Source organism: Eucyclogobius newberryi, unplaced genomic scaffold (genome assembly GCF_026437365.1).
Source record: "Eucyclogobius newberryi isolate DKJ021-1_F unplaced genomic scaffold, fEucNew1.0.hap1 SCAF_8, whole genome shotgun sequence".
In the NCBI taxonomy this organism is placed as follows: domain Eukaryota; kingdom Metazoa; phylum Chordata; class Actinopteri; order Gobiiformes; family Gobiidae; genus Eucyclogobius; species Eucyclogobius newberryi.
The window spans coordinates 32,447,412-32,464,264 of record NW_027316500.1 but is presented as its reverse complement, the minus strand read 5'-3'; positions in this window follow the sequence as shown (position 1 = coordinate 32,464,264).

Sequence of the window (16,853 nt, the reverse complement as noted above, 5' to 3'; positions counted from 1 at the left end):
ACTCATGCAGGAAGTGACATCACACCAGGGACACTCATACAGGAAGTGACATCACACCAGGGACACTCACACAGGAAGTGACATCACACCAGGGACACTCATACAGGAAGTAACATCACACCAGGGACACTCATACAGGAAGGACATCACAACAGGGACACTCATACAGGAAGTGACATCACACCAGGGACACTCATACAGGAAGTGACATCACACCAGGGACACTCACACAGGAAGTGAAATCACACCAGGGACACTCATACAAGAAGTGACATCCCACCAGGGACACTTATACAGGAAGTGACATCACACCAGGGACACTCATACAGGAAGTGACATCACACCAGGGACACTCATACAGAAAGTGACATCACACCAGGGACACTCATGAAGGAAGTGACATCACACCAGGGACACTCATACAGGAAGTGACATCACACCAGGGACACTCACACAGGAAGTGACATCACACCAGGGACACTCATACAGGAAGTGACATCACACCAGGGACACTCATACAGGAAGGACATCACAACAGGGACACTCATACAGGAAGTGACATCAAACCAGGGAAACTCATACAGGAAGTGACATCACACCAGGGACACTCACACAGGAAGTGACATCACACCAGGGACACTCATACAGGAAGTGACATCACACCTGGGACACTCATACATGAAGTGACATCACACCAGGAAGTGACATCACACCAGGGACACTCATACAGGAAGTGACATCACACCAGGGAAACTCATGCAGGAAGTGACATCACACCAGGGACACTCAAACAGGAAGTGACATCACACCAGGGACACTCACACAGGAAGTGACATCACACCAGGGACACTCATACAGGAAGTGACATCACACCAGGGACACTCATACAGGAAGGACATCACACCAGGGACACTCATACAGGAAGTGACATCACACCAGGGACACTCATACAGGAAGTGACATCACACCAGGGACACTCATGCAGGAAGTGACATCACACCAGGGACACTTATTCAGGAAGTGACATCACACCAGGGACACTCATACAGGAAGTGACATCACACCAGGGACACTCACGCAGGAAGTGACATCACACCAGGGACACTCACACAGGAAGTGACATCACACCAGGGACACTCACGCAGGAAGTGACATCACACCAGGGACACTCACGCAGGAAGTGACATCACACCAGGGACACTCATGCAGGAAGTGACATCACACCAGGGACACTCACACAGGAAGTGACATCACACCAGGGACACTCACACAGGAAGTTACATCACACCAGGGACACTCATACAGGAAGTGACATCACACCTGGGACACTCATACAGGAAGTGACATCACACCAGGAAGTGACATCACACCAGGGACACTCATACAGGAAGTGACATCACACCAGGGACACTCATGCAGGAAGTGACATCACACCAGGGACACTCACACAGGAAGTGACATCACACCAGGGACACTCATACAGGAAGTGACATCACACCAAGGACACTCATACAGGAAGGACATCACAACAGGGACACTCATACAGGAAGTGACATCACACCAGGGACACTCACACAGGAAGTGACATCACACCAGGGACACTCATACAGGAAGTGACATCACACCTGGGACACTCATACAGGAAGTGACATCACACCAGGAAGTGACATCACACCAGGGACACTCATACAGGAAGTGACATCACACCAGGGACACTCACACAGGAAGTGACATCACACCAGGGACACTCATACAGGAAGTGACATCACACCAGGGACACTCACACAGGAAGTGACATCACACCAGGGACACTCATACAGGAAGGACATCACACCAGGGACACTCATACAGGAAGTGACATCACACCAGGGACACTCATGCAGGAAGTGACATCACACCAGGGACACTCATGCAGGAAGTGACATCACACCAGGGACACTTATTCAGGAAGTGACATCACACCAGGGACACTCATACAGGAAGTGACATCACACCAGGGACACTCACGCAGGAAGTGACATCACACCAGGGACACTCACACAGGAAGTGACATCACACCAGGGACACTCACAGAGGAAGTGACATCACACCAGGGACACTCATGCAGGAAGTGACATCACACCAGGGACACTCACACAGGAAGTGACATCACACCAGGGACACTCACACAGGAAGTGACAGCACACCAGGGACACTCACACAGGAAGTGACATCACACCAGGGACACTCACACAGGAAGTGACATCACACCAGGGACACTCACGCAGGAAGTGACATCACACCAGGGACACTCATACAGGAAGTGACATCACACCAGGGACACTCACACAGGAAGTGACATCACACCAGGGACACTCATACAGGAAGTGACATCACACCAGGGACACTCATACAGGAAGGACATCACACCAGGGACACTCATACAGGAAGTGACATCACACCAGGGACACTCATACAGGAAGTGACATCACACCAGGGACACTCATGCAGGAAGTGACATCACACCAGGGACACTCATACAGGAAGGACATCACACCAGGGACACTCATACAGGAAGTGACATCACACCAGGGACACTCATACAGGAAGTGACATCACACCAGGAAGTGACATCACACCAGGGACACTCATACAGGAAGTGACATCACACCAGGGACACTCACGCAGGAAGTGACATCACACCAGGGACACTCATACAGGAAGTGACATCACACCAGGGACACTCACACAGGAAGTGACATCACACCAGGGACACTCATACAGGAAGTGACATCACACCAGGGACACTCATACAGGAAGGACATCACACCAGGGACACTCATACAGGAAGTGACATCACACCAGGGACACTCATACAGGAAGTGACATCACACCAGGGACACTCATGCAGGAAGTGACATCACACCAGGGACACTTATTCAGGAAGTGACATCACACCAGGGACACTCATACAGGAAGTGACATCACACCAGGGACACTCACGCAGGAAGTGACATCACACCAGGGACACTCATACAGGAAGTGACATCACACCAGGGACACTCATTCCAGTCAAAGTCAAAGAAACAGTTTTTTTGACTCCACACATTACCCATCCATCCATCCATCCATTCAACAAAATAAAGTGACTCTTTCCTGTAAAGTTGTTTATTGCAGAATTGTACTAAACGAGCCGCTTCTTGAACCCTGAACTCTCCAAACGCAGTGTCCATGACGACCACAGCTCATTAACCCCATCATCGCCTCCAGCCCGAGAGAGAGGCCGAGGAGGGAGGAAAAGAGAGGAAGGAGAGAGAGTGAGATGAGCGAGTGGGAGGTCGAGCCCTGGACCGCCGCCCATAATGAGGCCGATTAGGACAGCGTCATCACCAGGAGGCGCAGGCAAAGTGGTGTCACAACTTGAAGAGATTAAGAGTCATGAGTCTGAGCAAGAGACGACCGGCAACGGGACGAGCCAGGGGTGAGGAGGGGGAGGAGAGAGGGCAGGGGTGAGGAGGGTGAGGAGAGAGGGCAGGGGTGAGGAGGGGGAGGGTGAGGAGACAGGGCGGGGGTGAGGAGGGGGAGGAGAGAGGGCAGGGGTGAGGAGGGTGAGGAGAGAGGACAGGGGTGAGGAGGGGGAGGGTGAGGAGACAGGGCGGGGGTGAGGAGGGGGAGGAGAGAGGGCAGGGGTGAGGAGGGTGAGGAGAGAGGACAGGGGTGAGGAGGGGGAGGGTGAGGAGACAGGGCGGGGGTGAGGAGGGTGAGGAGAGAGGGCAGGGGTGAGGAGGGGGAGGAGAGAGGGCAGGGGTGAGGAGGGGGAGGAGAGAGGGCAGGGGTGAGGAGGGGGAGGAGAGAGGGCAGGGGTGAGGAGGGGGAGGAGAGAGGGCAGGGGTGAGGAGGGGGAGGAGAGAGGGCAGGGGTGAGGAGGGGGAGGGTGAGGAGAGAGGGCAGTTGTGAGGAGGGGGAGGGTGAGGAGACAGGTCAGTTGACATAGACTCTAGTGACACCAGCGCCATCAGGTGGTGAAACTGTTTCCTCTTGAGCTCGTGTGAAACGCGCCGAGTGCAAAATTATTTATGCAAATGAGCTTTGATTGTTGTTTTGTTCATGTGAGTTTTTCTTTGACCCACTTTTCTGTCGCTTTAAAGATTGTGTGATATTTTCCTTCAAACTCAATCACTGAATATTTAGTGAAACAGTCGATTTAAACGCGTCGCATTTTATTTGACAGGAATGAGACGAATGTGACGCAAATAGAGTTTTGTTCTGCTCTTTTAACACGTCACAAACGCCGCCATATTGTGCCGAGGGTCATTGTTTGGTGGTAAATGCGGGTTCACGGACACGTCTCCTCAAACATTCAAGTCTTTTCCATGTGCTATTTCTCTTTTGAATATCGCAGTTAATTTGAATTCGTGGAAAGATCAGAAGTTCCGCAGACCCAAGATTCAAAGGGAGGAAAGATCCGGAGGAGAACGTGTCCTTGAAAATCGGCTGAATGAGGCTCAAGTGAATGAGAAAAGTTTAGCAAAAGAAAAGAAGTGAAGAAATTGTGACTCTTCTCTCGCTTTTCTCGCTCTCAACGCGGGAAAAAAACGATGATTTTCAGGGAACGAACGGGAGCAAACGACAGCTGGAACAAGACGATGTTCCGCTGCACGTTCCACGCGTCGGTAAAGGCTCGTGGGAGGAGCTCGTGCTGCTGCTCATGACGAGTGTGACCTCCGGTTGACCTTGGGCCCCTGCAAACACTGCGACATCCGTGCCCCAAACACTGTGTGACTTTATCAACTTCATTTCGATCCGTGTTTACTTTTGCAGAGCCTAAAGTGAGCAGAGCTAAACTCACATCGTCTTAGAACAGAGCGATTGTGCTATGCTGCTCCCACAGCTTGAACTCCTGAGGGATTTTCACTCAATTTTATTAAAAAAAACGAACTAGAATCCGACAAAAATTCTACTTTTAATTTGTCTTCAATGTCTCTTTTTTATCTGTGAATGTATTTATGATGGGGTTTTTTATAGCGCCAACGGACGGCGCCATTTTGACAGGAGCACAGCCGTTTTGTTTTTGGTTGGTAACGTTTTCGGTAAAAGTCGATTTTATGAACATTTACAGGGAAAGAGCCGATAACTCTAAGACTGACGATGAAGCAGTCTCCATGACGACGATCCAAACCCTCCATATTCACTGCGATCGCTTGAAGACGTTGCTTTTCCCTAAAAATGGCGAGTATTTGGTATGATTCATGTCTGTCATATTCCAAAGACTTTAAGTAAGAAAAGTGTTAAAAACGTTGCGTGGCGACATGGCCCAAAGGATCATGGTCTATGGAGCCACAAAAAACAATGTATTTGAAGTTTAAACTCCACGTTCTCATGTTTTTATCATTCTGACTTAGTTTGGTGGTGTAGTTTGGTGATCACGGTTTTAATTACGGTGAAGAAATGTTGAAGAAAAATGACAGGAAGTGGAGCTGAATCCCTCTGTGATGTCATCAGTGTGCGACACAGAGAGTTTAAACCATGGTTGGACTAAATAAAGGTGTTTTATGGTCTTATTGTGCGTCAGGTCAGAACTGTTGTGTGGTTTATGTGGAGTTTGGCTCTTGTTTACAGTCTGGTTGCTGTGGTAACAGCTGTGGAATCACCTCTACCTGTGTTACATCTGTGCTCCATGTCCAACCAGGAAGTACAATTATAAACTTTACACAAACGGTTAAACTGGGAACAAACGAGCCAAATGTTTAGTCGAATCTGAAATAATATCGTGCCGAAATGCTTCGCCGCTGCGTCCACGCGCGTTCTAATTACTTTTCATCTTTGCTTTCCGAGCCTTTTAGTGAAGAAATAGGGCCAGATATTCTTTTGAACTTCCAAATTCACCCTTTTGAATATTTGCCATTCGTCTAAAACATTTGCCGTGGCTTTCGAAGTCAATCAGGCGCACGCGGGCGGGGTCGCGATGAGCTGTTTACCCGCCGCGCTCGAGGTCACCGCCGCGCACTCTCGTCTGAATGCGAGAAACGACAGAAATGCGAATGACAACTCTGTATACGAATGACAACTCTGTATGCGAATGACAACTCTGTATGCGAATGACATCTCTGTATGCGAATGACAACTCTGTATGCGACGCACAGCCGGGACCGAGCGGCGGGACCGAGCGCCGCCGCCGCATTAGCAAGCGGGAGAGTTCACCGCGAGTCAAGAGCGCGACGATCGGAGAAGCGGGGTGATTTCAACGCGCATGCGCATCCGGGGCAAGGTGATTGATCGGGCAGAGATCGCGCGGAACGTCGAGGGGAATTTGATGGAAATGTAAAAGACCGAACGGGACAAAAAGGGGTCGCACGAGTGGTCACGAACGGTTCGGAAAAGTTTACGTGAAAAATGTCTGGTTTAGTAAAGTTATGGAGTTGTAAAGTTCGTCGGTATTCCTCTGGTGCTGCACACGGTTCCTCTGGTGCTGCACACGGTTCCTCTGGTGCTGCACACGGTTCCTCTGGTGCTGCACACGGTTCCTCTGGTGCTGCACACGGTTCCTCTGGTGCAGCACACGGTTCCTCTGGTGCTGCACACGGTTCCTCTGGTGCTGCACATGGTTCCTCTGGTGCTGCACACGGTTCCTCTGGTGCTGCACACGGTTCACGGTTCCTCTGCTGCAGCACACGGTTCCTCTGGTGCTTCACACGGTTCCTCTGGTGCAGCACACGGTTCCTCTGGTGCAGCACACGGTTCCTCTGGTGCTGCACACGGTTCCTCTGGTGCTGCACACGGTTCGCGGTTCCTCTGCTGCAGCACACGGTTCCTCTGGTGCTGCACACGGTTCCTCTGGTGCAGCACACGGTTCCTCTGGTGCTGCACACGGTTCACGGTTCCTCTGCTGCAGCACACGGTTCCTCTGGTGCTTCACACGGTTCCTCTGGTGCAGCACACGGTTCCTCTGGTGCTGCACACGGTTCCTCTGGAGCTGCACACGGTTCCTCTGGTGCTGCACACGGTTCCTCTGGTGCTGCAAACGGTTCCTCTGGTGCTGCACACGGTTCCTCTGGTGCAGCACACGGTTCCTCTGGTGCTGCACACGGTTCCTCTGCACACGGTTCCTCTGCACACGGTTCCTCTGCACACGGTTCCTCTGGTGCTTCCCACGGTTCCTCTGGTGCTGCACACGGTTCCTCTGCACATGGTTCCTCTGGTGCTGCGATATGACGTTAATTCACACAAATCAGTCCGACATCAGCGACTTATTGGCGCCTTTAGCTACAAAATGAGTCCAGAAAATGACATTTGAACTGCCAAATGCGACGGATGTGTTTTTTTAATATGCAAATAACAATGAATATCTGTTTCAAGTGCCGTTTTATTACTTTTACGTACATTTTAAGCAGTTGTTCCGTCCGCGATTGAGCGTTACACGATGCCAGCTCGAGCCTTCCGCTGATTTTGTACTTCATATGTATCTGCGTTTTTTCTGTAATATTTTGTCTGATTACATAACTAAAACATTCCTCAGTAATAAGATGCTCACTGTAATAATTAACACCGTGCGGACGACTCACGTTAATTAACAGAAAAGCTGAACATCACAAGGAGAAAATCGCTCGGAAACAATAACGACGGCTCTCAGAGGAGGAGTGTTAGCGCTCGTATCGATTCCGTTTGTTCCGACGAGGGAACGACTCCCAAACCCTCTTTGTCTGCTCCAAACTCCGCCTCCTCTGTCGCCCGCGGAAACAATCGCCGACGACGACGTGTTTGTGTTTGTTTCGGGGCCAAAGTGCGATCCAGGTGTTTTTCCTAACTGAGTTGTGAGCGTTTGTCCTGGAGGAGACGAGACGCTCTGGAGTCGATGAAAGGGGAAACGATTCGAGCCGATCCCCCAAAAGAGACCACAAAGGAGACCACAAAAGAGACCACAAAAGAGGAGCCAAAAGAGACCACAACAGAGACCACAAAAGAGACCACAAAAGAGACCACAAAAGAGGAGCCAAAAGAGACCACAAAAGAGACTCCAAAAGAGACCACAAAAGAGACCACAAAGGAGACCACAAAAGAGGAGCCAAAAGAGACCCCAAAAGAGACCCCAAAAGAGACCCCAAAAGAGACCACAAAAGAGACTCCAAAAGAGACCACAAAAGAGACCACAAAAGAGGAGCCAAAAGAGACCCCAAAAGAGACCACAAAAGAGACCACAAAAGAGGAGCCAAAAGAGACCCCAAAAGAGACCACAAAAGAGACTCCAAAAGAGACCACAAAAGAGACTCTGGAGACCACAACAGAGACCACAAAGGAGACCACAAAAGAGACCACAAAAGAGGAGCCAAAAGAGACTCCAAAAGAGACCACAAAAGAGACCACAAAAGAGACCACAAAGGAGACCACAAAAGAGGAGCCAAAAGAGACCCCAAAAGAGACCCCAAAAGAGACCACAAAAGAGACTCCAAAAGAGACCACAAAAGAGACCACAAAAGAGGAGCCAAAAGAGACCCCAAAAGAGACCACAAAAGAGGAGCCAAAAGAGACCCCAAAAGAGACCACAAAAGAGGAGCCAAAAGAGACCCCAAAAGAGACCACAAAAGAGACTCCAAAAGAGACCACAAAAGAGACCACAAAGGAGACCACAAAAGAGACCACAAATGAGGAGCCAAAAGAGACCCCAAAAGAGGAGCCAAAAGAGGAGCCGTTTGGTGATTACGGCCACAGATCGAGGCCCACTCTGCGCCCTCTGCTCGCTCCTCTTCATCCTCCTCTCTTCAATCTCTCTTCATTCTCTGCTTCATCCTCCTCTCTTCATCCTCTTCTCATCATCCTCTTTTCATCCTCCTCTCATCATCTTCTCTTCATCCTCTCTTCATCCTCTTCTCATCATCCACTTTTCATCCTCCTCTTCATCCTCATCTCATCATCATCTGCTTCATCCTCCTCTTCATCCTCCTCTCTTCATTCTCCTCTCATCATCCTCTCTTCATCCTCCTCTTCATCCTCCTCTCATCATCCTCTCTTCATCCTCTTTTCATCCTCCCTTCATCCTCCTCTCTTCATTCTCTGCTTCATCATCCTCTCTTCATCCTCCTCTCTTCATCCTCTTCTCATCATCCTCTTTTCAATCTCCTCTTCATCCTCCTCTCTTCATTCTCTCTTCATCCTCCTCTTCATCCTCCTCTCTTCATCCTCCTCTCTTCATCCTCTCTTCATCCTCCTCTTCATCCTCCTCTCTTCATCCTCCTCTTCATCCTCCTCTTCATCCTCCTCTCATGATGAGGCCTTGTAAACTGTCCTCAGCATCGTTCCGTTTGGCTTTAAAACGACATCCGGGACGTTAAACACCAACAATGGACTCAATGGTTGAATTGAGCAGCAGCAGCAGCAGCAGCAGCAGCAGCAGCAGCAACAGCAGCAGCAGCAGCAGCAGCAGCAGCAGCAGCAGCAGCAGCAGCAACAGCAGCAGCAGCAGCAGCAGCAACAGCAGCAGCAGCAGCAGCAGCAGCAGCAGCAGCAGCAGCAGCAGCAGCAGCAGCAGCAACAGCAGCAGCAGCAGCAGCAGCAGCAGCAGCAGCAGCAGCAGCAGCAGCAGCAGCTGTCGTTCTTCAGTTGAACCTGTTGAACCACGACCTTCTCGATAGCCTTGAAGGATCACGTCCAAACAACGAGGTCATTACATCTTCGAACTCCTTGATTTTCAGCCAGCGTGCCGGGGAACACTAGTGTCCCTCGGAACACCAGCGTGCCGGGGAACACTAGTGTCACTCGGAACACCAGCGTGCCGGGGAACACTAGTGTACCTCGGAACACCAGCGTGCCGGGGAACACTAGTGTCCTTCGAAACACCAGCGTGCCGGGGAACACTAGTGTCCCTCGGAACACCAGCGTGCCGGGGAACACTAGTGTCCCTCGGAACACCAGCGTGCCGGGGAACACTAGTGTCACTCGGAACACCAGCGTGCCGGGGAACACTAGTGTCACTCGGAACACCAGCGTGCCGGGGAACACTAGTGTCACTCGGAACACCAGCGTGCCGGGGAACACTAGTGTCACTCGGAACACCAGCGTGCCGGGGAACACTAGTGTCACTCGGAACACCAGCGTGCCGGGGAACACTAGTGTCACTCGGCACGCTGGTGTTTAGTGTCCCTCGGAACACCAGCGTGCCGGGGAACACTAGTGTCCCTCGGAACACCAGCGTGCCGGGGAACACTAGTGTCACTCGGAACACCAGCGTGCCGGGGAACACTAGTGTCACTCGGAACACCAGCGTGCCGGGGAACACTAGTGTCACTCGGCACGCTGGTGTTTAGTGTCCCTCGGAACACCAGCGTGCCGGGGAACACTAGTGTCCCTCGGAACACCAGCGTGCCGGGGAACACTAGTGTACCTCGGAACACCAGCGTGCCGGGGAACATTAGTGTTCCTCGGAACACCAGCGTGCCGGGGAACACTAGTGTCACTCGGAACACCAGCGTGCCGGGGAACACTAGTGTCCTAATGGTGGGCCTTGAACAAAAGTCAGATTCACTGATTTCGTTGAATCATTTAGTTTCCTGATCAACTTCACCAAAAAAGAGAGCAACACAAACATTCCAAGAGCCACAGTGACACCGGCACCAACAATATTTACAATATTTACTGTTTATATATTGACTTTAGAACTGTTTTTCCCCTCGGACGCTTTTTTCAAACTTTTTTTTCGAGTCATACTTTTTGGTTGAAAATATTCTGCGTCATATTAGACAAAATAAAGATTGTTGGAGTCATTATTCTAGGCCATGATGTGAGGTCAGGCACGGCTAAATTTGTTCTTTTATTGCTCTTGTTTGTCTATTGTGCACCGTATTTTCCTGAGTATAAGTCGCACCAGCCAAAAAATGCATAATAGAGAAGAAAAAAAACATATAGAAGTCGCACTGGAGTATAAGTATAAGTAAATAAGTATAAATATGAGTATAAGTCGCAAAACTATGAAAAAAGGTGCGACTTATTGTCCGGAAAATACGCTATTTCCTTTCCACACTCTCTTATGTCCTGTTCTCCGTGTCTTTTCCCCTGTAGATGTTCGTCTTCTGTCTTTCTGTCCAGTCTGAGAGTGTTGATTGCTCTCCTTCTCCTCCCGTCCGTCACCGCGTCTCCCGGAACTCAAATACCGCACGACTCGAGGCCGCGCGCCCCGACCGAAGCCGCTCTAATTCGGTTACACTTTATTAACGTCGCCGCGCCTTCGCCATTAATCGCGTTAGGCCCGCCCCTGACAGCCCGCGCGCGCCGTTAGCCGTCCGCGGCGAGACAATCAGATGGGATACATTTTAAACGCGCGTCATTATCGCGGCGGGTCGCTCCGGTGTGGCCCCCGCGCGCCTCTCCGCTCCCAATCCCAATTCATTAATATGCAAACGTATTCAAATCAGATTGTAATTAAGCAGCGACCGAGTGGGAAGCCTTTTCATGTTAATTTATGATAAACTCTATTTTTGATTGAGACGGATATGCGCGCGCCTGACCTGAATGCAGACAGGACCCCGCCTGAGAGGCCCCTGAGCGGCCGCGCAGACCTCACAGCTGATTGTCGTCACGGAGGAGTAATAAAGATCCATTTGAATCATGTTTTCCTGCTGCGCCCGTGATGAAAACACGTTGGCGGTGTCTTTTCTTTTTCTTTACACTTTGTTTGGTCTCAAAATATTATCCAGGTGAAGAAAATTCTTTGGTGGCACTAAAATCTAACGCATGAAGTAAAGTGAAGTCGGTCTAAACGAGGCTAACAACAATAGCTGAGATGGATGAGACGCTTGATTCCTGGTGAGGTCTGGTACACACTGCAGTATGTGTAACTTTACTTGTCTCCACGGAGATGTTATTGCATTGCTCATGTTTTTTCCTGGTCTTATCTCCATGGAGACAAGCAGATGAAACTACCGGCTGAAGTTACAGGTCAGATCTGCGACGAGGCGAGCACACTCAGAGTAAGAATGCAGGTTTTACAATACATTTTTGAGCAATAAAGACACACCAGATACTACTACTACTACTACTACTACTACTACTACTACTACTACTACTACTACTACTACTACTACCACTACTACTACTACTATTACAACTACTACAACAACTACTACTACTACTACTACTACTACTACTACTACTACTATTACTATTACTATTACTACTACAACTACTACAACTACTACTACTACTACTACCACTACTACTACTACTATTACAACTACTACAACAACTACTACTACTACTACTACTACTACTGCTTACTGCTATTACTACTATTACTTCTACTACTACTACTACTACTATACTACTTCTACTACTACAGGTATGGCCCTTCAGAGTACAGAAGATGAGACAACAAGGGACAGACACTCTTGACTCTTGATGCACCTTTAGCGCTGCAGTGAGTCTGGTGAAGGTGAAAAGATTTTAAAAACACAGAGGAGCCGATGCGCTGAGATCAAATGTGGTTGAAATGATGAAATGAAGCGCTCAGCTTCCTCTGCGCCACAGTAAACATGAACACATGAACCACACGGTGAAACACGACTCCAGGTTCATGTGTCAGGACCGAGACAAAACTCACATCGTCTTAGAACAGAGCGATTGTTCTATGCTGCTCCCACAGCTTGGAACTCTCACTGAGGGACTTTCACTCAATTTCATCAAACAATTTCATCTTCAGTGCCTCTTTTTAAATGTGTAAATGTATTTGGGATTTTTCCATAGCGCTAATGGACTGCGCCATTTTGACAGGAGCGCCACATCCGTTTTTTCTGGTTAAACGCCCAACTATCGACACCTATCACTAACTTCAACCATAATCTCCTCTAATTTAACCATGTCGCTATTGTAAATTAATAAATTATCCCCATTTAAGACAATCTGATGTAGTTTTTTACCTCTGATTGTGACGTAGAGGAGCTCAGAAGCCGCTAAAGCCGTGTGTGGGCGCCCCTAGTGGCTGTGGGGCCCTGCACATTTGCACACTCTGCTTATGCGCCTCTCATTACACGTTACTCCGGGGAGGATGAACCGTCTGTCTCTCCCGCCTCCCTCCTCACCCCGTCAGCCCCTGCTCCTGACCTTTCCTCTTATTACTGCTACACTTGTGACACGTCGCGCGGAGGAGGACGAGGGGATGAAGAGGCTTTAGACGCTCAGAACAATGAACCCATCTCGTCTCGTCAAAAGGGCGCCACCTGCAAATAGACCCTGATTACACGGCTACTTTACACGGGATTAATATTGTTATTGGAGTCAAACATGAGGGAATATGACGAGGAGGGGAACGTCATCGAAGCGTTTTCTTCAAATCAAGCCAATTCTGACGATTTACACAAGGACAAGGCCGAAGACTTGAATGTATATTTCAAAGTATTAAAACAAGAGCAGAGACAAGGGGAAAGAGGGATGAGAGAGTTTAGGAGAAGAAGAGAAGAAGAGATAGAAAAGGAGAATGTAGAGAGAGCGGAGGATACTGTGGGCTTAGAGATGGAGCAACAGTGCCCCCTGTCTGTCACAATCAGATCACAATGTAAGAGTATTTTCTGAACATTTTATAATACGTGTGTGCATAAAATAAACCCTTGGTTGACTTAAGACATGCTATGTGGATTAATTAGTTGACTAAAAAAGACCTTACAGGACCTCGACTGCGGGAGTTCATGTAAAATCAACTATTTATCCAGAAAACTACTAGTAAACACTATATTTATATGTAAAAATGTATATTAAACTCACAAGTCACTCCCAAATCCTCTGCTGACTCCAGGTGTTCTCATTTCTGCCGTTTGTCCTGTAGAAATTAACCAATCGAGCAGCTCTAGAAGAGCTGATAAGGCAGCGCTGTCCATGGTCCTGAAAGTCAAAGCCGAGTCATTTTTTAAGCTCTTTTACTGCACAGCCACACAACGCAAAGGGTCTCTGTGCTTTCTATGTGGAGTTTGCATGTTCTGCCTCTGTCTGTGTCCTGGCACTTCTGAGAAATGTAACTCTAAAGTTCTGGCCATACGGTCATGCTCATAGGGTCATGCTCATAGGGTCATGCTCATAGGGTCATGCTCATGGGGTCATGCTCATAGGGTCATGCTCATAGGGTCATGCTCATAGGGTCATGCTCATAGGGTCATGCTCATACGGTCATGCTCATAGGGTCATGCTCATAGGGTCATGCTCATAGGGTCATGCTCATAGGGTCATGCTCATAGGGTCATGCTCATAGGGTCATGCTCATACGGTCATGCTCATAGGGTCATGCTCATAGGGTCATGCTCATAGGGTCATGCTCATAGGGTCATGCTCATACGGTCATGCTCATAGGGTCATGCTCATAGGGTCATGCTCATAGGGTCATGCTCATACGGTCATGCTCATCGGGCAATGGAAAGAGAAAGTGAACAGAACGTATAAATAAATAACTCAGTTCTAATCAAAGTGTCAGCTATATTTTTATATTTTTAAAGTTGATTTATTCATTTCCTTTTTATATATTTGCTTTTTAGTAAAATAAACAAACCATTACAATAACAACATAAAAAGACACGAAAAAAGGGACAAATTTCTTTTTGAAAAAATTATAATAAAGATGTATAAAATGTTTAACAATATATATAATAAATGAATCATTATTATATTATAATAATGATTCACTTATGATATACATTGTTAAACATTTGGACACATCCATGTCCTGTGGTGATCGATAACAACGGTAATTGTGCCCAATAACGTGACAGTTTGGACCAGTTTTAATTATAATAAGCCAATGATCTAATAATGGCCAATAATGTGATCATTTTAGTCAAATTTAAATGCAACACGCTGATAATCGCGTCCCACAATTTAATAATGTCTAAAGTTATTACATTATCATCTGATTATTACACCATTGACCTGTCGTAAGTCAGAATGTAAGAACCTTTTATTTTCAGCTCCTGGTACTTTTAGTTCCACTTTATGTTTCTTTCATTTTCTGACTCAGACAAACTTTCCTGATCCAATGAAAAGAAACGACTTGGACACCGCGGCTCCTGAAATACAATCAACTGTTGTTTGCCTCATTTAATACAATATTTAGATGTAAACGGCAGTTAGACCGTCACCGTCACCGTGGTTCCTCTGACTAAACACAGACCGTGGACCTGGGAGCGGCTCTAAAGTGGATTTGTGCTTCATCCCGTGGTTCCTCCTCCTCTTCGGCCCCCCCAGCTCAGACCCGCTCCTCCGCCTCGCTCTTTCCCTCCCGCTGCGAGACGAGAGCCCTGTCCGAGTCTCTCCATCTCATTACGTCCTGATTTGTTTTCTCTCGTATCCAATAAACTTCCAATTCGGCGGTCAATCAGTCACCTCCGCGGCCGGTCACAGCACCTACCGCGGGGGGAAGAACGAGCTCTGAGGGGGGAGGTACCGGGGCCGGGCCGACGCTCCCGACGCGCCCGGAGCCGAGGAGCGGGCGTGAGCGAGTCGCGTGCGGGTAACGACACGCTGCTGCGGTCGATGGGCGGAGAATTTGCGGCGATGGAAGCGATTTAGGCAAAGCTGATGAAAATGCCCCCTGCTGGTGGAATCTAGTTAGATATCACGGCCCAGTGGGATTCATATTGATTGGTGTTTTCCAGGGTTGTATATAAAGCCAGACTAAACCACGGCGTAGTCTTCATGTCGTGTACTATTATGTATCTAACGAGACGCCCGTTTAAAGCTGCACTGTGTAACTTTTGTGGAGGGGTCCGCCACCTGCTCGTCAGAAGTCAAGCACAGTCTCATTTGAACCGAAGTCATTCACGTTTCATTTGATAAAGATGTGGTTTGAGTCCGGCCCATTTCTTTGTGTTTTTCCTGCTTCTAGAACGTTCCAGAGAGATCCATCCATCGTTTCTGCTGCAGCAAGTCCAAGATACGAAGGAAATAAGTCAAATCAACTCATAACGTGCAAATTAATGCCATACTATGGAATATTACAGCCACCAAGAAGTGACACAGTGAAAACACCACAAGTTCACTCACTTCAGCCTCAAGTTCACACCTCCAACATCTCCTCATCTCTCACGTTCATGCTCCTCCTGCTCCTCCTGCTCCTCCTCCTCTTACTGTTAACTCTCCTCTCCCCTCTCTCTCCCCTCTCCTCTCTCTCTCCCCCCTCTCTCCCCTCTCTCTCCCCCTCTCTCCCCCCTCTCCCCTCTCTCCCCTCTCTCTCCCCCTCTCTCCCCCCTCTCCCCTCTCTCCTCTCTCCCCCTCTCTCCTCTCTCCCCCCTCTCCCCTCTCTCCTCTCTCCCCCTCTCTCCTCTCTCCCCCTCTCTCCCCCCTCTCCCCTCTTTCCTCTCTCCCCCTCTCTCCTCTCTCCCCCTCTCTCCCCCCTCTCCCTGCTTGTAATTAGCCTGAGCAGTGGTTGGGTGGCAGTGCCTCATTTGCATGGCTGGAGTTAATTGCAGAAGCAGAGCAGGTGTACGGCAATAATGATCATCACACATGACACTCACCTGTGACCTGCGGGAGTGCACGAGGAGGAGCGTGCGCAAAGAGGAGTGTGCACGAGGAGGAGTGAATGAGGAGGAGCGTGCACAAGGAGGAGTGCACGAGGAGGAGCGTGCACAAGGAGTGTGCACGAGGAGGAGTGCATGAGGAGGAGCGTGCACAAGGAGGAGTGCACAAGGAGGAGCGTGCACAAGGAGGAGTGTGCACGAGGAGGAGTGCATGAGGAGGAGCGTGCACAAGGAGGAGTGCACGAGGAGGAGCGTGCACAAGGAGTGTGCACGTGGAGGAGTGTGCACAAGGAGGAGTGTGCACGAGGAGGAGTGAATGAGGAGGAGCGTGCACAGGGAGGAGTGCACGAGGAGGAGCGTGCACAAGGAGTGTGCACGAGGAGGAGTGTG